Source organism: Gobio gobio, assembly GCF_949357685.1.
Source record: "Gobio gobio genome assembly, chromosome: 7".
Taxonomy (NCBI): Eukaryota; Metazoa; Chordata; class Actinopteri; order Cypriniformes; family Gobionidae; genus Gobio; species Gobio gobio.
Genome location: NC_137103.1, coordinates 43,345,333 through 43,360,546, shown reverse-complemented (window position 1 = coordinate 43,360,546; position 15,214 = coordinate 43,345,333). Strand labels below are relative to the sequence as shown.

Sequence of the window (15,214 nt, the reverse complement as noted above, 5' to 3'; positions counted from 1 at the left end):
AAATGCCTGAAATAAGGTTTGTGGTTAACACAAGCTCAAGATATTTTCATGTTTTATGTGATTTATTTGAAAAAAGGTTTTACTTGTCTTGGAAAAGGTAGCTGCTAGCAAGTGGCTAAATGGCCGGGTTTTCAGGGACATTAAACATCATCAGGTAGGCTAAACTTGTCTATTCACAAGTCTACTTTTACAGCCTCATTGTTTTATATAAATCACATTCTTGCAAACCTTTTTTAACTCATTTCAGGGAGAATGTTTTTAGTTTGTTTATAGCTTTCATTTAGCTTTTGACTTCTGCCAATTATACAGTATTTAGGCTTCAAAATGGGGGCAGTCGTGGCCTAATGGTTAGAGAGTCAGACTGGTAACATGAATATTGCGTGTTCGATTCTCAATAATGGCTGCCCACTGCGCCAGGTCTGAGTGCCCACAGTTTGCAGTGTGTGTGTTATTCACTACTCACTACCCCTAACCTCAAATTATGTTTTTAGCTTGATTTTAGAAGCCAAATGTATTATGTTGTAGTCCGATTTTATTGACAATTGGAAATATGTTAAAGATGCTGTATGTAATTTTTTGACAGTAGGCCTACTAAAAAAAACCATAATATGTTTGCAGATATTTAGGAAACATGCTCACATACTTGTTTCTCCGAAAAGCAATGCTACAGTCAGTTATTTTCCTTTGAAATGTGTCAATGTCTGTTTTTGTTGGGGTCTGTGTGATCCCACCCCCTGCCAATTTACCCAATAGTATTTCGACAACCCGGGTTGCCAGTTGATGGAAAACACAACTAACTGGCAACCATGGAAGGCGGCAAACAAACTGGGTCAGAGACACAGATTCTACAGGACCTAAAAAGGCTCTGCATCCATCTAAAAGCTCTTTGACCAGAGGCATATTCAAATAAATCATCTCATCACCTTACAGTGTAAGGCTGTTGAATGTCCTCAATCTGGCAACCCATCGTTGTGTCCAATATTTTGAATTTGGACTGTCCTTTAATAAAACGTAAGCTCATTCTAACATAACTAAACTAATCTTATCCTCATCTGATTTCACAATTCAGATCGAAATAAAGCCATATGTCCCATTTGTTTATTCTCCACAAATCTGTTATGCGCAAAAACTGAGCTGGGATAGAGAAAAGAACATCACAAGCATCTGTTTATGACTTTCTGCTTATTCCAATTTACTCTCAGCTGCCATGGCACTGCAGGGGCGCTTCTTGCACATGGGCGGATGCTGATGAAAGGGACATCCGTGAGAGGAGAGAGTGCATAAAGGGCCACAGAACACTCCTCGTTCTTGGCCTGCCGGGCTAATGCACGGAAGAGAACTGGGTTGATCATCACGCATTCCTCGGTGTGGGCTCTGTGGTGCATTCTGGGAAATCAGCACCACAGGAAGCCAACCTGCCTCCTGGTCCCCAGCATCGAGATTAAGTCAAGAATAGGGCAAGCTGTTACCCTGTCCTCAGATTACCCCCAAACCAAATGTTCCTTCTAAAAAAAGAACAAAAACCTGACAGGGTATCAAAAAACATGCACTTAGTTTTCACATCCACTTTCTTTAAAAGCGCTTTTTGCTTTTCAGTGTGAACCCAGAACAGTCAACAACTTCTTTTTAGCTATTTTGTGCAAATTAAATAAACTGACAAGAATCTATGCGATCAAATTTGTCATCTGACTCTTGGGCACATTTCATAAACTGAGCAAAAAGACACATAAAACTGTTAAAAAATGTAATGCATTTGAACCTAGATGATTCATATCACCCGCTGATGTAGTTGTCAGAGTAAATAAAGAGAAGACGAACTTGTACATGATAATCTGCCTGTAGCTGGTGCCATGCCAAAACTAAACCCAATGCCCCCCATGCAGTCCCAGCTGCGATTGGTGGACGAAGTATGGCGCTTAGGAGCACGCTCTAATTGGCTGAGAGAGGATGGCAGTCAGACGAGCCATTTCTTTCAACCCAGATGGAAGTGACAGCTCTGACCTTCTTTTTTCCCAGAAAGGGAAGCAGGAAAAAAAATCTCAAACTCTCCCTGGGTGAACTAGAGCCAGTTGGCAGACATCGAAGCCCCTGGCACTAACACGTCCCTGAGCAGAGAGTGTGATATGTGCACCCTATCCAAACCTTACAACCTTTAGGGGTGTCTGTGAAGCTGTGAAGTCAAAGCCCCAAACTGTTTTGGTCAGGATTTTGTTCATGCTGTCAGAACTCCTCACTGGGTACGGCATTAAATTGCCCCAAAAGAAGATGAACATTTGCATTGACATTCAAAGACTTCAACTTTTCTATTCCGAAAGTTCAAAATAAACTCATGATAGATCCCAAATATGAATAGGCGTACCACGGTGGCTGGGATTAATCCTTGGAATGTGGCACATACTGACAGTAAATAGTATTTGAATAAATGAAAAAGGCAATTGCGTCTGGATGAACGTTAAATCCGAACCCACATGACAGTAGAAATCCTCACTTAAACCCTTGTTTAAACCCTTTTGTACACACAATTTCAAAGCACTTCAAGCACATGACAAAAACACAAGCAAAAATGCAGTAGAATTCATATGGAAATGCATAAAATCCATATGGAAATGCATGTTTAATACCTCCACCAATTCCTTGGTTCCATGAAGAATGTTTAGCATCCATGGAACATTTCCACTACACACAAGGTTCCTTATAATGCAAAAAAAATTCTAAAAATGGTTCTTTTAAGAACTGTTCACTGAAAGGTTCTTTGGAAGAAAGAAAAAGGAAACAGAGTCATACAGGTTTGGAACGACATAGCAGGGGTGTAACAATACCCTCATGTCACGATTCGATACATATCACGATACTGAACTCACAAAAAATATATGATTTTGAAGCTGAAAATACAGAATTATTTTAGACGGATTGCATTTCTGGCCACTTTTTACTGTTAACATAAGACATTTGGCATTATCAGGACCCCCAAATACTCCCCCATTGCATAATTTTATTTTATATTCAACATTATATATAGTAGTTTAATGTAGTATTGACACTAAAACTAAAAATTTTAAATTGTAATTTTGAATTTTTTTCTTGCACAGTCATTTTCATTTTGGGTGAACTATACGCAATATATATTGTCACTATCCACGATACATATTGTTGCATTTTTGTATTGCGATATATTGTGACACAATATACTTTACCCTACAAGATAGTGAATAAATGATTACAGGATTTTCATTTTTGAGTGAACTGGCCCTTTAAGGTACAAATATGCACAATTTAGGGGTAGATAAGGCACAAAAGGGTTTTAAGGGCCAGATTTATAACAGCTTGCACCAGTGCAAACCCTCTTTTGACTACTGTCAGAATTTATTAAAGACACGCAGTGAAAAATTAGCGCTGAAAGAGCATGAACAGAGTTATTTTTGCGGCTGACCTTAAAGACCCTTTTTCAGTTAGTAAACATTGTGACGTTTTTTGTGTGCGGAGCTTAGCTGGAGGCAGAACGATTCCCCTGGTTTTCCTGATGAAGTTTTTTTAAGGTGAGCTTGTTTACAAACAATGACTGGAGTATCTATTTTATCTGAATATGTAAGGTCACTCTCTGTCCGGGACCGTGACTGTTATTTTAAAAAGTTAAACTTAACGGACGGAACCAGATTGACCAATCCGTTCACGCTCACTCAATAGACCCTTTTCACAACTTTCAAAAAGAGGGGAAAAACTTGTAAATATGTACATTTTTACCATCACACCCATAGACACTGTATTAGAAACACCCTCACAGCAGCGGTAACTTATTTTTTGTAATTTGATGCAAAAGTAATAAAATACAAAGTATTAATGTTATAAATGGACAAAAAAATTAAAATACAAAAAGCGTTGCAGGATTTACGATATTAATGACCATTAAAATGCGTCATAATCACAGTCTGTGAAAAGGGTAGCCTAGAAATCTAGACGCACCCTAGCGGCAGAAAATGTATTTTGCCACGAGTGTAGTCTAGCAACTCTCGGTAGAGCTGAGAGCTGGAAAAACCAAACTCTAGTCAGGTCAATCACAGCGTGTGTAGAGTCGGTGGGCGGGCTTAACATAATGACGGCACGTCCCGGCAGAGTTGCGGAGGTTCTGCGTGCTACTCGTAAACACAGAAGCTGGCGAACAGCAGTCTTTCGAATCGGCTTTGGCCGCGACTCTGGAAGAGTTAAGCTTTTATTTTAGAAAAGAACAAAGAACTGCACTGAAGTTATTCTTAAGAAAAGAAGATATGTTCGAAGTTTTGCCGTCTATCTAGTCTATCAACTAACGTTAGCTCGGCTTCACCTTCTTCTTCGCTCTGGTTGGTTGTGGCGGTCATGGCGCTATCCAATTGCATGCAGAGGGAATTTGAAAGACAACCGTTTATCCCGCCCCTCGGACTGAGCCCTGTCAATGGTGAGTTTCCAGACCCAACATCTTGATGTGGGTCTGGCTTGTCAGGCTATGAAAAGGGTCTATGGATGGACGATCTGACAGCATTACCTCCGGTTGAGTGGCCTGGCATCCAGGGCCGGCCCGCAGCATAGGCGGAATAGGCAATTACTTATTTTAACCTTAAACTTTATGCAAGCAGCTGTTCAGGGTACTAAGTGTGATTTTATAAAAAATCATGTCAGTTTTTTTATAACACATATTGCTTTTTTAATAGCCTAATGTTTTTACTCTACAGTTGTGCAGTTTTAAGGGGATATATGGTATTTTTAAAATGCATTTGCCGAAATTAGTAATGATATTTATATCCAGGTTTATTTAAAATAGCCATTTTTTTTTTGTAAAATTCACATTAAATATAAAAATGTCTCAGTTTAGGCTACTTCATGGTGAAAACATTATTGTGCATAGTTTAGATCATTAGATGCCTATAACTGTGTGCTAAATGGACACCTACAAGACTTAAAATACAAAGATTTAACGGATGAGTTTTGTGTCGTATGATCCGAAGTTCTGCCTAGCCAGCGCCTGGCACACTCACTCCCGTCCGCTCGTTTTATTGCGTTTAACCACAGCTGTCGTCGTTTTTTTTGTCTGGCAGTAGCAGGAGGTATGCGGTAAAATTTCAATTTGGAGCCTGAACTCCGTCGATTTTGGCACCCAAAAACACAACAAGATGACATTTTGAGCTCCGACTCTGTAGGTTTGTATTGGCCGCCTCCAGTTTTTCCTTTGTTTTACCTTCAGCTAACACCGTGACGTAATTGTGACATCGGCGCAAAAAGGGTCTATTGCATTTGCATTTGTAGGAGTTTCCCTTTCAGATGCAAAATTTATGGAAGGAGAGTATTTAAATGAATCATACATGGTGATTTACTAAGGTTTGCGCTGGTCATTTGACTGGTATTTGTTCCATAATTTACCGCCCAAAAAAAGCATGTCCTAGACGTTAATTTGCGCTGCTCTTGGTAGATTGCGTTGGTCATTATGGAAATTATACAGCTGCGTCTGTGTTCTTTAATTTGTGCATCGTCAGTAAATCACACGCAGAACTTTACATTCCCATTGGCGCTTTTATGGGATCGCGCTCTCACGCTAATTTGCCCTGTTTAGAAAATCTGGCCCTAAGTGTCACATTTTATTTTCCCGGAGAGTGCATATCACCAATTCAAAAAGTCAAACTGTCAGATTGCATGTATCGCTAATAATGCATGGGTTTGTGCCAAATTCCAACTCAAGTGTTTAAAAACACTCAGCTTGCCAAGACAAGCACTGGATAACTTCAACACACTGAAAGTAATATACATAAAGAGTATGCTGGCAGTTGTTGCTAACTGCAGGTTAAATAGGTACTATCCTTCATTCCTTCCCCCACTTTTCCTCTCTCCGCACGGATACCTGGCTCACTCCACTGCAGCTGCATTGCAGAGCTCTCGGCTCACGCATACACACATGCCAAAAGGAAGACAGAACTGCAACTGGACTATGTTAGGTGTGGACTGAGAGCTGTCTTTGGGTGTTACTGTACAGTGCTGCAAAACAAGGACACAGATACAGGTGTTTTATGGGCCTTTTTTCGTTTGCTACAGGATGAGCTTAGCATAAACCTGTGGGTTTTATTTAGATAAAGAGGCAGCCTGTAAGCCAAAGAGGAGCGCGCATCATTTTCCATTGAAACAGCTGAAGTACCATTTCCTCTTGAATTATTCACTTAGTCCTGTCTCAGTATCTGTGAGGAATTCAATATATCAAGCTGGGCATTCAGTATCATGTCAAACATTTCTCATGTTCTTACACTGTATGGAGAGGGCTTATCAGTCCTTTAGGACCAAGGTTTTTGAAAGATTCAGGCATATGGTCTGTATCTTTCCTCATTGAGACTTACTATAGTTGCCCTAATTGAACAAACAAACAAATAAATAAAAGTAAAAGTAGATCAAATATTAAACTACCATTTAAAAATTTGGGGGCAATTTTTTTAAACAGTAAAAACAATATTATTTAGAAATATTATTACAATTTAAAATAGCTGTTTTCTATTTGAATATATTTTAAAATGTTATTTATTTCTATGATGACAAAGCTGAATTTTCAGCGTCATTACTCCAGTCTTCACTGTAACATGATCCTACACTGTAAAAAATATTGTTGGTTTAACTTAAAAAAGTAAGTAACCTGGTTGCCTTAAAATTTTGAGTTCATTGAAATAAAAAATTTGAGTTAATACAATGAAGGAAATTGGTTTAATAAATAGAAACTCAAAATATTATTGTATCTGAACCACATAAATAAATACAAAATTGTGATAAATCATGAAAATAGCACAATTTGGCATGCATGTTTCACTGCATTATAACAAATAAAACACACAATTACGCAATATGCTTACAAAATCTTTTCATAATATTTGAATAAAGGATGATGTCGATTCTCAAAAATGTTCATTGTATTATCTAAAATGTTTAATTTCAATGAACTCAAAATTAAGGCAACCAGGTAACTTACTTTTTAAATATCATTTTACAGTGTACAGAAATCATTCTAACATGCTGCTTTAGGGCTCAATAAATCTTTCTTATTATTATCAATGTTGAAAATTGTTGTGCTGCTTAATATTTTCGTAGAAACCATTGTATGTTTTCTCTCAGAATACTTGATGAATAGAAATCAGCATTTAGATCAGCATTTATTTGAAAAATAAATCTTTTGTAACATTATAAATATCTATATTGTCACTTTTGATCAATTTAATGCATCCTTGCTGAATAAAAATATTAATCTAACTGACCTCAAACTTTTAAACAGTAGTATCCTAAAAAACGTTAAAAAAAATTATAGGAATATCTACATTCTGTAAAAAAAATTAATTTTTTTTTTAAAATAAATAATGATTTATCACAACTTTTGATTGGCATTGTTTTAGGTAATACACACTTTCTAAAATGTTGCCAACACTCCCAGTAAAAAAGGTACAAAAGATGTCACTGGGGCAGTAGTACCTTTTCAAAAGCTACACTTTTGTACCAAAAGGGTGCATATTGGTACCTTAAACTTAAAGGTACATATTAGTACCTAAAAGGAACAAACGTGTACCTTTTTAAAAGATACCGCCCCAGTGACATCTTTTGTACTTTTTTTCTGAGAGTGAATAATTAACACACTAATGATAATACTGTAGGTTACATCAACATCTCAATTAAACATTTAGCTTCCTCCACTCAAAAAGTTGTAAAAGTGTGCGCGGGGATTATAGAATCAAATATCCTTTTGGATAAACAGAAAGTCCTATTTTTATTATATTTGTCCAGAATTTCAGATTATTAGATGTTTAGAAGATACTTGATATGATCCTTTAGAAAGTTCTATTAGAAATCCTGCAGATTCCTCTAGGATTTTTTTTACTAGCAACAGTAACATTTCTCATCTTGTTAACTTGCATAACTCTCATCACAAGAGAATGACAAGTGTCTATCTGCGTCTCATTATTTTGTTTTTCTTCTGGCTTTCCTCTAATTTCAAATGCTTTATTGTTTGCTGTGGGAGCTCGAGTACTTTAAAAATTCACAGTGGGACTATTCAAATCTGAGATACGAATGATACAGCTAGCATCTTACACATGCAATTAAAGCCTGCAGGCTAGATTACACATCTGCTGTGAAACCTGTTAAAAACGAGCTTGCATAAGTGTGGTCGTGACACCATTCACTGCTCCGCTCTTCCTACAGACTTAATATGGATGCTAGTGCGGCGGTGAGGTTTATACGCTAGCGAAAATGGAGAGAGGGAGTTATTAAATTATGTTGCGTATAGATGCCAAATTAGTTTCAAATGTTCATTCACACAGTGCAGTACAATCGCTGGAATATCCTTTAATGAGTGACTCACGGCTGACTCATAAAAAGAAACTGGTGGCCTAATCCAAAAAATTGTAAGAGTAGCCTTTTGCTAATCTTTTTTTTCTGGCGATGATTGGTCACATGCATTCTGTAAAGGAGCATGCACTTTTATCAACATGTAAACACTCAGACACATATGTGCAAACATTCATAAAGCCAACAGCTGCACGTGTTCTAGTCTCTTTCACACGTCTCTGCGTGGGCGTCCGCACATGGGAACATCGACCCGCCAAGCCACGTCCTACCCACCAACATGAACATGTAAACATTCATTAGACCGATCGCAAGAGCCTTTGCGTCTCTCAAAGGGCCCGATGTGCATTCAAAAGCTTGAGAGAGGAAAGCTAATGAAAAGCCCTTCTGCAGCAGCTTCATGTGAAAACAGAAGCAGAGAGAAAAGCAAAGCATTGCTTATTAACTGGCTTTTGTTTTGGTATTTTGCGGGTGTGCGTCACGCTCATCAGCAGCTTGAAGGGCTCTCTGCCTCCCGCTCAACCCACTCACAGCTCCTGTGTACTGGAGACAGCGCTAACAACATTCCTTCCACCTCTATCTGCAACTGTACAACCAGCAACCACGTATTACAATTCAGGGTTACAAGATTCTTGGATGTGGAGGCCATTTCAAATTGTTGATACTTTTGATAATCATATAGTCTGCTCTACAGGAATATTTTAGGTTCAGTACAATGAACAGCATTCATGGTACAATGTTGATTACAACAAAAAAAATTATTTCAACACAATGGAAGTGAATGGGGTACATTTTTGGAGGATTTAAACACCGAAATGTGAAGCTTAGAATTTTAATTTTTCATTTTAATTTTAAAATTTAATTTAATTAAATTTTTCTTCTGTTAAAATGTCTGTAATACTTGAGCTTTAAAGTTGTTAATGTCATTTCTACAGTTGTTTTGAGGTTATGTGGTCATGGCAATGAAGTTATAAAACTGGATATAACTTTATAAGGAAAAAGTCAATTACATGCATATTATTTATTGTGGCTATACTGTTATTGTTAGCTAAAACTATTTAAAAATGTTTAACTGAAACAAAAATTAAATCAAATACAAATATTTAAATATTAGACAACAAACTAAAACATAAAAATTTAAAAAAATTAAATACTTAATTTAATTAACTTAATTAAACTTAATTACTAAAACTTAAAAATAAATTAAAGCTAAATAGAAATATTAAAAAGTAAATAAAATTACTAAAACAAACAAAACATTTAATGAAAATATAAAAATAAAAGCAATTCAAAATATCAATAAATACTATAATAGTACATAAATAATACTAAAATTCACATAAGGGCAGATTAATCTGAAATCAGATAGTAGGCTGTATCAGTATGGGAACATAACTCTGTTTCCCTGCAGACTGATAAAATACACCCTGACTCTGAGACTAGGGCCCTGTCCCAAATAGCCCATCTGAAATTGACTTGCGGTCTTGTGACCTTCATTCAGAAGGGTCATCACACCACCTTTGGGGCCACACCACCCTGACTCTGAGACTAGGGCCCTGTCCCAATAGTTAATCTGAAATGGACTTGCAGTCTTGTGACCTTCACTCAAACGTGTCTGTGAAGTCCATAAGACTGTAGGATATCCCATTTGCCACTGTATTATTCAAAACAGTCTTCACTCCACCTTTGGGGCCACACCGCCCTGACTCTGAGACTAGAGCCCTGTCCCAAATAGCCCATCTAAAATGGACTTGCAGTCTTGTGACCTTCACTCAAATGTGTCTTTGAGGTCCTTAAGACTGTAGAATATCCCATTTGCCACTGTATTATTCAGAAGGGTCCTCACAAACACCCCATTTGGGGCCACAGTGGCGCCAACTTCACAGACTACTATCAGCTATGCGGCATAATGTCACCAAAGTGTGGAATTGAAATGTAAGGGCTGAGGGCGGCATTTTGGACAGGGTCCAACAACTGCTGTTTACATCCTAAACATTAAATAAGAATATAAATAGTGTGTCTGAAATCACTAGCATGCAAAAAGGATAAAATTGACCACAATCCCTAAAAGTGAATGAGTTCTCTATTAACATTTTTTATATAGCTTACATAGAATATATAAAATAGCTGCCCAGGGGTGTTGGCAATATGGCCGTTGAGTGGACTAACTTGCCTTAAAGTGAATTTGGTCTTACTAATTACAACAGGATCAAGTGAATTGGGATGAATAAAAGATTCATTTTTTTATATACAGTATATGTAAAAGATCAGAGATGCTGCATTTGACATGTTACTGCAATGTGGGAGGAGCCGACGCCGTAATAAGGTCTGCTGTGTTGGTCATGTGAGAGATGAGCTGCAGGGATTGGCTGGTACCTGTCTAGGTGGTGGTACTCCAGTGATGATTGGTGGCGTACTTAGGAGGAGGCTTCAGGGCCCTGAAGAGTCTCTCAGTGTGATAAACACCTGCAAACAAATCACGAGGAAACACTGTTAGCTGCAAAAAAATATGTATAGAATGTTACTGATAAAAAAAATATCTGTATAAATTTGGGCGGAAGAACACATGGGAGTATGTGTTACTAACACAGAATGAGCTCATTAGTTCTTTAATGAGATCACAACCTAGGCAATCAGCGTACAACTGTGTACGACACACACACACCCACCTGGACAAACCACAGAGACAGCACTACTTCACTACAGCACACACATTTAGTAGAATTTAGTAGAATAAAATACACCTATAGAATACAAAATCCTTAATTCTCTCTTTTTGCCTACATTGGCAGTATGTCAAGTTACTGACATGAAGGCTTTTTATGTTTTACATTTTCAGCAGCCATTACTCAATCTTCAGTGTCATATGACCCTTTAGAAATCATTCTAAAATGCTGAGCAGCAAAACTAAAAACTAGTTCAAAGAGCAAAAGAGTTAAAAAGAGTTCAATCTAAATAAAAATGTATTTTACCCAATATTTGTGTTTCCTCTGAGTATAACATCATTAGCATAGCACATGCTAACACCAAATTCTATTGAAATCCATTGTGAGGAGTGCTGTTCGATGACAAGAATGTTGCCTTTATAGACTGTAAACAGCAAGGCAGCTCAATAGGTTTTGAAACCGTGCATTTATCTTCTTCACACACTCCATGGTCATAAAGAAAGCCTGACATAGATTTTCACTGCATCATTCTGTAAGCCATTCGTGGGCAAACAAGTCTCTGATGGAGGCACAAGAGAACATCTCCACAGGCCTGAACTAAATAAAGAGCTCAAGTTATCAGCGTATGACAGCAGCTCTGACACAACAGTCACCTCTGCTCAACTCCATTCATAGCCGCTTCAACATGTCTTTATTAGAATAATGTACTTATGACTGCAGCTTTGGTTCCAGATAAACCTGAATAACTCTACATTCCCATCAGCGTTTGGGACTGTGTGAATGATAGAGTTATAAAAAGTGTCTACAGTAATCTGAAAAGATGGATATATTCACTGGTGTACTGGTGTGTTTATCTTCTATCCGTTATCCCTTATAAAACAGTACTGCAAGGTTAACATGGTGTGCAATAATGGTATCAGAATAACAGACATTCTGGCAGACATTAAAGGGATAGGTCACCCTAAAATGAAAATTAAGTCATCATTTACTCATTTACCTTATTCCATACAGAATGATTACCATATTTACTTTTTGTAAGCAATAATGGCTTTTCAGGGTTCAAAAATTATATTATTGCTTGGTAATGAATCTAAAAATGTTCAATAACATTGCAAATTATTACAAATATCATGTATAAATGTACCCCTATCAATCCATCTATCTACAGTAAGTATCCTATTCTGGTGGGTCAGAAATGAGCAGCAGAGCTCTGACCCCTGCTTGCGCTTCAGGGAATCTGAGGTGAAAATGCAGCGTTTTCCTCTCTGCCACCAGATAATATGTGAGCACTCCACACACACTGACTCACACTGCATGAACATGTGGGCCCTTCGCGGCATGTTCACACTGAGAACTTCAACAAGACAGAATAAATCCACCCTCGCAGGCACAGAGAGCCCCGCACGAGTCCCAGAACCAGCAAACTGACATACTGCTGCAGCAGATGGGATTTAACGCATCCGTAACACATACCAACACACAGAAGCAAACGACTGTCATGGATACACACTGAAAACACACAAGTAGGCCTACATACTAACAAAGTCATAGAAATGTAATCTATTGAACACTATAATGGTCACAAAAAGTTGCATTATTTTATCTATATTTTTACATTTCATATTTGTACTGTATATGCCAAAAAATACAAGTGAATAACACTGATTATCTCTTCATCACGGCACTTGTTAGTGGGTGGGATATATTAGGCTGCAAGTGAACATTTTGTCCTCAAAGTTGATGTGTCAGAAGCAGGAAAAATGGGCAAGCGTAAGGTTTTGAGTGAGTTTGACAAGGGCCAAACTGTGATGGCTAGACGACTGAGTCAGAGTATCTCCAAAATTGTAGCTCTTGTGGGGTGTTCCCGGTCTGCAGTGGTCAGTATCTATCAAAAGTGGTCCAAGGAAGGAACAGTGGTGAACCGGCCACAGGGTCATGGGCGGCCAAGGCTCATTGATGCACAAGGGGAGCGAAGGCTGGCCCGTGTGGTCCAATCAAACAGACGAGCTACTGTGGCTCAAATTGCTCAAGAAGTTAATGCTGGTTCTGATAGAAAGGTGTCAGAATACACAGTGCATCACAGTTTCGCATGGGACTGCATAGCCGCAGACCAGTCACGGTGCCCATTGCGACCCCTGTCCACCACCGAAAGTGCCGGGGCAGTGTGATGCTTTGGGCAATGTTCTGCTGGGAGAAGCTATTCCCTGGTGGCTGTGGCTTCTTTAAGCAGGATAATGTGCCCTGCCACAAAGCAAAAATGGTTTAAGGAGCACAACAACGAGTTTGAGGTGTTGACTTGGCCTTCAAATTTCCCAGATCTCAATCCAATCCAGCATCTGTGGGATGTGCTGAACAAACAAGTCCGATCCATAGAGACACCACTTTGCAACTTACAGGACTTAAAGGATCCGCTGCTAACATCTTGATGCCAGATGCCACAGCACACCTAAATGGGTCTAGAGGAGTCCATGCCTCGACGGGTCAGGGCTGTTTTGGCAGCAAAAGGGGGACGAACACAATATTAGGTCATAATGTTATGCCTGATAGATAGATAGATGATAGATAGATAGATAGATAGATAGATAGATAGATAGATAGATAGATAGATAGATAGATAGATAGATAGATAGATAGATAGATAGATAGATAGATAGATAGATAGATAGATAGATAGATAGATAGATAGATAGATAGATAGATAGATAGATAGATAGATAGATAGATAGATAGATAGATAGATATTAAACTATGCAAAAAATCTGATCAATTAAGGGAAAAAAATTATAATATAATTAAATACTGTATTCTCAGTATATACTGTACCTTACATCAAAAGACTAAAGGATGGTTAAACGTTTTGTTTTTTAAACTGATTAAGATGATTTGTATTGCATTTATTATACTGCAGTTCTTTCCTAAAATTACCAGCCAGTTTTATTTACTCGCCAAAGCCAAATCATATTGGCACTTAGTGAGTGCTCATTTCAGACCCTGAATACTAAGCAGTGAAGGCAGGGGAGGACAGCGAAAGGGAGGAGGATGGGCCTAGTGCTGTCTGGAAAAGATCTGCGTTAACCGCAGGCTCTGGTGTGGCCATCTCGCTTTCTTTTCAGGATGTCATTATGTGATTTTCAGAGCAAGCAGTGTCTAAATTAGCCCTGTGCCTCCCTCGACTAAACTCACTGACTACACAACCCAAAAAGAGAAAGAGAGGGAAAAAAAGAACTGCATTAACTTGGAGAAACTCCAAATTAAGCACATTATTCAAAAACCTGAAAAAGGCAGAAGCCAGAGTGAAAAAATAGACACATGACAGCAGAGCTGCTTTATGGCTGAATGTTCAGAGCAGATCTGCATGTTTTAAGCAGGAAGACTGGCAGATGGCATAAATATGCTTCTGCTGAACTGCTATCTCACCCCAGCACTGTGGTCTATGAACACTACAAGTCCAACAGACGGTCTTTATGCACTCCAGAATGTGCGTTTCCATGAAACCACAATAGTTCAGCACTAAAATGGCATGATGGCAGAGCGAAGATTCTCTGAAGAGTTCACCTAACAACTTTGAGGTAAAAACTTCCAGATCTGTAGTTCTCATCTGCCTGTCATCCTCCTGACTGCGAGACTGAGAGGAACATCTCCGAAAGGATTAATCGCTCTCATTCGTAACTCGGTTCAGCCTCTGCTATGGGAAAACACTTCCAGCACCCACATAGTACATTTTGTAATTTAATGTATGAATTAAAGTCAACATGAAATGCAATTCAATTCCGTACAGGCTATTCAAAATTACATGATCTAGGACCTTTATACAGTCCATGCCATGCACTGTATGTATATCACTCACAATCTCATTTTCATCTGCATTGAATTCAAAATGCTGTCTAACCTGACTAAGGTCTATGTAGTTGGAGGGTAAGGGTTGAAAAGAAAGAGGCATTTATGACAATCTGAAATGCAAAGTCGGTTTGAAGGCAGAGCAAGTTATACTTTGATGAAGGATTACATAGACATTTTTTTAATCCAGAAAACACAATGCACCAGTAGACCAGGAATGCGCATAAACAAAATAAATATCAAAAAGCCAATTCTGATTTCATGTTGACTTTAAAGAACTCTGCCCTGCCAGAAATGCCAGCAAACTCAATATCAGCAAACCTTAATGTGCAAAAAGGTTTAAAGAAAGAGAGAGTTTCAGACTGTCTGAATTATTC

The 15,214-nt window shown here is 38.2% G+C and overlaps 1 protein-coding gene across 1 annotated transcript in view; it reads right to left on the bottom strand.

Moving 5' to 3' along the window:
- The window catches only part of map2 (microtubule-associated protein 2), a 123,176-nt gene that overhangs the window by 55,759 nt on the left and 52,203 nt on the right, over window positions 1–15,214 (bottom strand). The window contains exon 3 of the mRNA XM_079822156.1: window positions 10,711–10,800. The gene's annotated coding sequence lies outside the window, so the exon portion shown is untranslated. The remainder of the gene's footprint in view (window positions 1–10,710; window positions 10,801–15,214) is intronic.